Genomic DNA, 9,621 nt, shown 5'->3' with positions numbered 1-9,621 from the left:
GTAGTAAGGGCTGGAAGCAGAAAAGTAGAAGACCAATTTATCACTCAATTTGACAAATCTGGGGATCACACATCTCACTAAAAGAAAGAGGTATGTAGGAACTATATACTTAAAAGCTATATTTTACATTAGTTCCTAGCATTAAAGTGATGAAAAGATATATCTTCATAATTGGAGATGCAATGAGAAATGTTAGAAATGAATATTCAGTAAGTACTGAGCATCAATGGTACAGTCTATATTGACCGAGTCTTGCAGTATAGACTAAGTTATCAAGAAGGATTACATAATGAACGAGTAAGTTGGTTATGACCAAGTGCATAACTTTGATCAAACTAAAGCCCATCTATTATACACTATCTAAGTACGAGGACATTTATTGTAGACCTAAATTGAAAGATCAAAGGTATAAATCATATTTGAACTATTATTTTCTTACCCAGTGATCAAGGAGCTCACGTAAAGATTCACAAGCAATCTCATCAACCAGAGCAAGGAACTATAGAAAGTTATCATAAAATTTGTGAAGAGAAGTAAGTATTACTTTTATTGCCGAGTAAGGTATTTTGTGAAAATATTTTAGTGAAAACTCTAGTTCACAATGGCATTTGGAAGTGAATCGTCAAAGGATAACAATGTACAAATCATAAGGAATGATCACCAACCTCGACCAAATTTCAGAAACATAGTTAATATTGAAGCCCCTGCTGATAATGTTGGAGCGTTGTCATCTATTCCACCCAGAGTCTTGATTGTGCAAGACATCAAATCATGTTATCAATGTAAGATTGGATAAATTGGAGATTTTAAAATCAGAAAAACTTATGACAAGTTATGTGTACATGGAATTTTGAAAGATGAATTCAAAATTGTTGCAAACAAAGGGTTGACTCATGCCCTAGATTTTCCTAAAGTTTTTAGGAATGAATGGGTAAAAATTGTTTTAAGCTAAGTTGTTGACATGAAAGTATGGTTGGAAGGTGGGCCAATCAAGATCAACAAGTTAATCATTCGAAGAGTAGCTAGGTATCCTACACTGGATCGACCTAAGAGCATGAGAGGTACACAAAATAAAATTGATAACCTAACCAAGGCGAAGTGGAATGGTCATGGAATGTCAATATACGGTATTGAGGATCCACTAATTGAATTCGTTGTTCATGTGATCACACATAAGTTTTATCAATCTACCAGATTGAACAACTTGTTGTGCATTGCAGTTGATTTGGGGTACAAAATTGTGAAGAAAGATCATGCATACGATCTAGCCGAGCTGTGGTTACAACAACTTACAAAGAGCCTGGAAGCAATAAAAAAGCTAAGAAAACATCGTGTAAGTTTGGTTCCCTATTAGTTTGTATTTTTTTCTATGTACAAAACTATTTTCCTACTATTGGAAAGGTAACATGGGACAGAAATAGGACTGTTGTCGATCTACTGAATGACCTAATAAAGAGACTGGGAGATAATTTTGAAGTAGTCATGGACAACTCGTTTGAAGAATTCAAAAATAAAATGAAGAACATGATGAGGATTCCAAAAGAAGTTGTAGATAAATATTTTGATGAAATAAATTTCATTATGGATACAAATTTGGTGTACACACAAGAAGTAATACCAAGGGTAGCATGGTTGAGGCCTATGCCCTACGAGGTAAATGTTGATGACATATTAGTCGCAATCAGTGCACTATTGGAAGAAGAAAGATGCTAGTGCCAAGTAGTTAGGCACATATGAAACAGTTATTGTCAAGCTAATTGTTGAAGCTAGCACACCTAAGTAAGGAAAGCAAAGAAAAATAAAAGTTGTCAAGGCTAGTAAAATGGAACAAGGATAAGGGTTAGGTCAAGCCTTAGAGGTTGAGGAAGGAAAAGGCAAAGAACTTGTGGTTGTGAAGAAGAAGGCCACAAAATAAAGGAGGGTTGTAATAATTGCACCTAAGGTAAAGGAAGACCTCCAAAAGATATGCAAGAAATGGTAACACCATCAAGGCCAAAGGGCAAGGTTATCATTACAAGAAGGAGGTCAACACAACCTATTGTCGAGCTACTACTAGGAAGCCCATCAAAGAAGAGAAGTAACGCATATGAGCAAGTAAAACCAAAGAGGAAGCTGACAGTTGCAAAAGATGAGGAAGAAGAAGAAATGATAGAGTCTGATGAAACTAGAAAACTACAAGTTATAAAGAGACTCCCTCCAATGACTGTGGATCAGGTATGTGAAAAATTGATAGAATCATAAAGTATTTTGGCTCTTAAAGACTTACAATATGATTCTTTGACCAATGAAGATCAAGAGAAACTTGAAGAAACTTTAATTGATATGTTTATCAAGTTTAGGCGTACACCCATGGAATTATGAATTAGAGTTCCTAGGGGATTGTATAACAGAATGGATGAAAAATGGAAATGGGGATTGACCACAGAGAAGAAAATAAGAGAAACAACATTGGCACATGTCATGCTAGATTTGGGAAAGACATATATGTCTATAGCCCTTAAATATTCTATTAAGAAGTTTATGCCAAGGGACAAGGCATACAAAGTTTTAAAGGATAATGTTCCTAAAGTTGAGGAAGCCATTATTAAATTCTGGGAAGAATTATTTTGAATACTTACTCCAATTGTAGAGGTGAGGGAAGCTCAACATGCTACATGTCAAATTTCTGCAAATTCTATAACTAAATATAGACTAGATTTGATCTTCTTCTTCTCCTTGCTTTTGTTGAGAATAACTTCAAAGTAGTCTTCAATTGAATTAGAAATATAATTCAAAATTTTTTCTTTTAGTTCTGCAATTTGAATGTGGGTAGTATTGACTAAGGCGTAGACTTGTATTGGTTCTTGTGTGCTCTTAGACTTCAACCTTACCCTCTATAAATAAAGAAATCAAGGGAAATGTCCTTAGAAAGGACATGTTTCTTCCAAAATCCATTTATGCCTAACCTCTAGAAGTCAGCGACTTTCCAAGAAATAAATGAGTTTAACACAAACACAAACTAAGAAGATTAAATTAACATTAAACTATTGCATAAGGATAGGTGCCAATGTCTTAAGGAGAACAAGGCAAGGATTTAAATCAATATTTATTCATGCCATATTAGATCAAATAGATCTGTTATCATATTAGTATGGTTGCAAGTTACAAAATTTAATGCTCCCTCTTAACTTGATAACCATACTGAGAGATATCATATCTAGCAACATCAATAAAGATGTACAAGAAAGAATTAATACTCTATATCTATTTGAATCCTTTTAGCATGTGGTATCATAGAACACATGATACAATGTCATGTTACTAAATCTGTACTATGACAAATCACTGCTACTAGTGATAACAATATCGCAAAGAATACAATGTACAGGATAAATCTGGAGAGTTATTTAAGTTCTTCATTTATCCAAGTTGTGACTCATAGATACTGGTATTTCTATATCACAACATGATCATCAGTTTAAGATCTACCAGAATAAAAGATAAACCTCATAGAATAATAAAATTCTTCCTTTATCCAATTTGTGACTTATAGACATAACGATGTCTATATCACAATATGATCTTGAACTCACATAGATCTTATAGTAGAACTCTACTATTCAACACATTATCTAAGAGATCGTCATCTCTCATAATGTATTTTATACAAGTGTTCATTATCTTAGAGACCGTCACCTCTTAAATAATGAACACAAATGGTGGAGCCCATAACAGTCAATAGCCTGACAAAAAATATTTTATTAATAATTTAAAGAATACAAATGGATTACAATTCAACCATACCAAGTCTTCTCCTGAAGTGGTCTATCTTCACTCTAGATAGAGGTTTGGTGAGTATGTCTACTGTTTGATCTACAATGCAAATGTATTCTAATTTTACAGAATTCCTGTCTACCAGATCTCTTACATAATGGTAAGGAATTTCAATATGCTTGGACCTGTCATGAAACACTGGATTCACCGAAAGCTTGATAGAAACCTGATTATCACAATGAATAATTGTAAGATTCATGGCTTGCCCAAATAATCCCACAAGGAACTTCCTTAGCCAAAATGCTTCTCGAGAGGCCATTGTTGCTGCAATGTATTCAACTTCTGTGGAGCTTTGAGCTACTAAAGATTGCTTTCTACATATCCAAGATATCATTGCTGATCCTAAACTGAAACAACATCCTGAAGTACTTTTCCTATCTTTAATACTTCCACACAAATCTACATTAGTGAATCCATGTAAATCTAAGCCAACCTTCTCATATTTGAGTCCAAAATTAAGAGTGCCTTGTAAGTATCTCATAATGTGTTTAACTACAACTAGGTGAATCTCCTTTGGCTCACACATAAACTAGCTTAAGGCATTAACAACATAGAAAATATCTAGTCTTGTATTTACTAAGTACATAAGAGACTGAATCATCTGTCTATAGAGAGTAGAATCTATGGAGGGTGATTTTGTTGCTACTTCTTTAAGTTAATGTAGATTAGTCTCTATTGGAGAAGACATAGACTTGCAATTCCACATTCCAAATCTCTTCAAAATTTTTGATGTATACTTCCCTTGATTAAGTATGATACTGTCCGAATTCTGCCATACTTTCAGTCCTAGGAAGTATTGAAGGAGTCCCAAGTCTTTCATCTTGAATTCTCTAGTTAGATCTTTCTTGCATTGATCTATAAGATGATCATCACCTGTTATTAGTAAATCATCAACATACAGTATCATAATTAACATATCATCTTTATCTCTTTTATAATATAAATTTGGATTGGCTTCATTCTTGGAGAATCCTAAGTCGATGAGATACTTATCAATTCTTTCATACGAAGCCCTTGGAGCCTGCTTAAGCCCACAAAGAGCTTTCTTGAGCCTGCAAACAAAAATGTTAGGATCATGAGTTTCAAATCCTGCAGGTTGCTCTAGATATACTTCTTTTGTAATCTTTCCATTTAGGAATGTTGTTTTTACATCCATCTGATGTACTTTCCATCCCTTCAATGTTGCAATTGCTAGGACTGCTCTTATAGACGTATATTTGGCAACAAGAGCAAAGGTTTCTTCATAATCAATCCCTTCTTTCTAAGAAAATCCTCTGGCTACAAATCTGGCTTTATACTTCTCAATTCTACCATCAGTAGCATGCTTTATTTTAAATATCCACTTGGAAGAAACAACAAATTTTCCTTTAGGTCTTGGAACAATTTTCCAAACATCATTCTTCATAATAGAATGGTATTCTTTTGTCATAACTTCATTCTAGGCTGTATGTTTAATAGCATATGAAGGATTGACTGGTTCTATTTTGGACAAATCATTTATGTTTGCTATATAACTAGAAAATCTTTTAGGTCTTTTGCTTTTTTTGACTGTTCTAGAAGGTGGAACAAAGTCTTGTGCTTCCTCTACTATTCTGATGGTCCAAAGTGGTCTTTTCTTTGAATTTGTAATTTCTTCAAGATTTAGGTTTTGAATTTCATCTTTAGTTTCTTCTATGTTCTCCCTCTAAGTCTCAAAATCAGTATTTCTTTCAGAATTGGTTAAAGAAGAAGGTTCTTCAGAACTGAGGGCTCTTTTAAATGCTAGATCTTCTTCAAAAATTACATCCCTACTAAGTTCAATTGTTTTCTGGCGAGGTATGAAAATCCTATATGCCTTAGATGTTTCACTATACCCTACAAAAATGCCTTTCCTCCCAAAGGGTTCTAACTTGGTTCTCTTTTCTTTTGGAATATGGATATATATGGGACACCCAAAAATCCTAAGATGACTTATATTGGGTTTAACCTTAGAAAAGAATTCTTCTGGAGTTTTATCTCTAAAGTAAGAGTGAGGGCTTCTATTTTGAATATAAAAAATAGTACAAGATGCTTCTGCCCAAAGATAATATTCTGCATTTTGATCAAATATTATAGCTCTAGTAGCTTCTATAATTGTTCCATTCTTTCTTTTTGCTACCCCATTTTGTTCTAGATTATAAGGAGTGGTGTACTCCCTCTTACTTCTTGTTTCTTTATAAAGCCTTTTAAACAAATATAAGGTGTATTCCCCTCCATTCCCCTCCATTATTAGCTTTAAGAGTTTTAATTTTATGTCTTGATAAGTTTTCAGTTAATGTTTTGAATTCTTTAAATGTCTTTAGGATTTCTTTTGATTCTTTGCACTTTAATAAGTAAATCCATGTTTTCCTAGAGAAGTCATCCATGAACAAAATATGATACCAAAATCCTCGAAGAGAAGGAATAGACATAGGTCCACATAAATCTGAATTAATTCTAATTTTTTTTTCTAGTGCTATCATGAAATGGATTTCTAGTGTTCTTACCCAATGCACAACCTTTGCATATGCTTGTGTGGTCTTTATTGAGTTTAGGTAAACTAGTAACCATCTTCTCCATAGTTGATAAGGTTTTGAAGTTTAGATGCCCTAATATTTTGTGCCAAATTTCATTTATGTCTTCAGCTTCATGAATTAAGGCTTGAATAGGTCAACTAGATTCTGAATTCAATTCATACGAATACCCCTTTCTCTGACCAATCAACTTTGCTTTCTTGATTGAGGAGTTCTTTGCCCAAGTTATTACTTTGCCATCCACAAATGCAACATTATGCCCATCATCTTCAAGTGCTATAATTGAGATTAGATTTCTTTTAATTCCTAGTACATAGAGTACACCTTTGAGAAGAAGAGAATTTCTAGATTTTAGTTTCAAGGTGCAATTTTCAATTCCTTCTACAAGATGTGCTAAATTATCACCAATGGTAACTTCACCATTGACCTTTTTTGAAATAGAGTCTAGTGCTTCTTTGTATTCTGTTATATGTCTAGAAGATCCATCATCAATTACCCATGCTTTATTTGAGATTTCATTTGATAGTGACAAATATAATACATGATTCTCAGGATCATAATTATCTTCTTCCCTAGTAACATTTGTATAGTTTGCTTGTTCTTTAGAATTTTTAGGACAATTAGATTTGTAGTGTCCAAAATTTTCACATCTGAAACATTTTATCTTGGATAAATCTTTCTTGGGTTTTCCATTCTTTTGATTTCCATTTTTCTTCTTAAAATTGTTCTCCTTGCCCTTATAGGAGTTTGTATTAAGAACATGAAGTTCTTCATCTTCAATTTTCAAATTTTCTCCTTTCTTTAATCTTCTTGATTCTTCTTGAAGACAATCCCCCTTAAGTATATTGAAGTTAGGAAGTTTATCTTTGGCACTTATTCCTTGTGCAAATTTTTTCACGAATCTGGCAATCCATCTATAGCTATCAATGTTAGTTCCATTTCACTAATAATGGTTCCTATACTTGATAATTCATCTCTAAAATTCCATTTCACTAATAATGGTTCCTATACTTGATAATTCATCTCTAATGCTGGCAAACCTTAGGAAATAAGAATTCATTGATTCTCCTTTCTTTATTTGAGTGGGATTTAGTTGCCTTTTCAGTGCAAGAGCCCTAGTTGCATTATTGACCTCATATGCATTTAGTAATGCATTCATCATATCAAATGTTGTTTGATGTTTAGTTAGCATAGGTACAATGTCATTCTTTACTCCATCTAATATGATCTGAAGGGCTTTTCTATTTTCTTTACTCCATATAGTTTTATGAGGTTCAATACTAGGTTGTTTGGATGCTCTATCAACAAATTGTTTTACATCATTTTTTTCAAGAATCATCATGATTCTGAATTTCCAGGCACCAAAGTGTTCTTTCCCATCAAACCTATCCTTAGGTTTGATTGTGTATGCCATTGAAGATAGGAGATAGTTGCTAGATATATATAAAGTCTGATTACTAAATTTTGCAGAGCCTAGGTTTGACTACTGAAGCTTTGATACCATGTCAAATTTTTGCAAATTCTGACTGAATATAGACTAGATTTGATCTTCTTCTTCTCCTTGCTTTTGTTGAGAATAACTTCAAAGTATTGTCTTTAATTGAATTAGAAATATAATTCAAAATTTTTTCTTTTAGTTTTGCAATTCGAAGGGTAGTATTGACTAAGGAGTAGACTTGTATTGGTTCTTGTGTGCTCTTAGAATTCAACCTTACCCTCTATAAATAAGGAAATCAAGGGACATGTCCTTAGAAAGGACATGTCTCTTCCAAAATCCATTTATGCCTAACCTCTAGAAGTCAACGACTTTCCAAGAAATAAATGAGTTTAGCACAAATATAAACTAAGGAGATTAAATTAGCATTAAACTATTGCACAAGGATAGATGCCAATATCTTTAGGAGAACAAGGCAAGGATTTAAATCAATATTTATTCATGCCATATCAGATCGAATCGATCTATTATCAGATTAGTATGGTTACAAGTTATAGAATTTAACACTATAGAACTTGAAGATGAACACAAGCAAGAAGTAGCCAAGCTAGCAACTAAAATGGAAGAAATTGTTGGCTTCTAAATTAACAACTTTTGAATAGCCCAGTGATAAGAACCCATACACCTAGGGGCAACCAATTCCTGTGGTCAATGCACCTATTTAGACACCAGGGCCAAGTGTAAGGCTATACTCTCCTTCTTCTTCTTTAGGCTCTACAAGACCTAGGTGGGTGGACCTCATATTCTTTATATGGTACCAGTGTAAAGGAATATAACTGAATCTAGATAATAGATAAAAACCCCTTAATCTTTTATGTTTTATGCGAACATTTATGGACATGAAATAACTAATAACAGGGCAGATGAACCTGATAAGCTAAGTGAGGGAAACTTCATTTTTAGTTCTTAAACATAAAGGGAAAAGATATCCTATTAATGATTGAATCAACATACCCCGAGTATGCAACAACAAAAACATGTAACCTCTAAGTTGATCAATCCCTTATCCATTGGACATCAACTAAGTCTTAACACACACACATGAATACCCAAAATACTCAGATATCTGATCTATATATCTACCTTGCAAATAGATGTCTATTTTCAAACAAAATATATACTTATTAGATCCTCCTATGATCCCTGTAGTTCTATCAATGCAATATCAAGAAAATTACTCTAGTCTTTGACCCAACAACAAGACACACAGTGGCATATAACTTCAAAAGAAACTGCAACTGGACAATATGCACTTTGGGCATATATCAACAAAAAATACAAACCCACAAAAAAGGAGATAAACTTCATAATGTAACTCCCAATGAAACTTTGTATTCAATTCCTTGAAATCAAAACATCATGTATATGCAAAACTTAGAAAATATATAATAAACAACTATATAATCTGAATACATCAAAAAATGACACTGCTACTATTCAATACAAAGGAAAATATGCTAAGAAATGTGGAATCACAATTCTAGAACTGAAGCCAACCTTGTGGTCTCATAGTCATAAAAATTGGAACCCTTACAATGAGAAGAGAACATAGATATATAAAGAATAAATAGGTTCCATGATTAGGTCTGAATTTGACATGTGTCCTGCTAAAAACTTCCCTTTCCTATTGCTATGGAAACTGATATTCTCTCTCTTTTGTGAATCAAATATGATTAATTTCTATTGTAGAGTATCTGATATATCTGTTTAAAGAAATGAGAAGAACACCTTCTAAAGGAAAGTCAGATATCAGATTCAAGATATGCAAAAGTTTTACAATCT

Source organism: Cupressus sempervirens, chromosome 5 (assembly GCF_028749045.1).
Source record: "Cupressus sempervirens isolate cs-2001-9-10 chromosome 5, ASM2874904v1, whole genome shotgun sequence".
Classification (NCBI taxonomy): domain Eukaryota; kingdom Viridiplantae; phylum Streptophyta; class Pinopsida; order Cupressales; family Cupressaceae; genus Cupressus; species Cupressus sempervirens.
Note: the sequence above shows the minus strand (reverse complement) of the source record.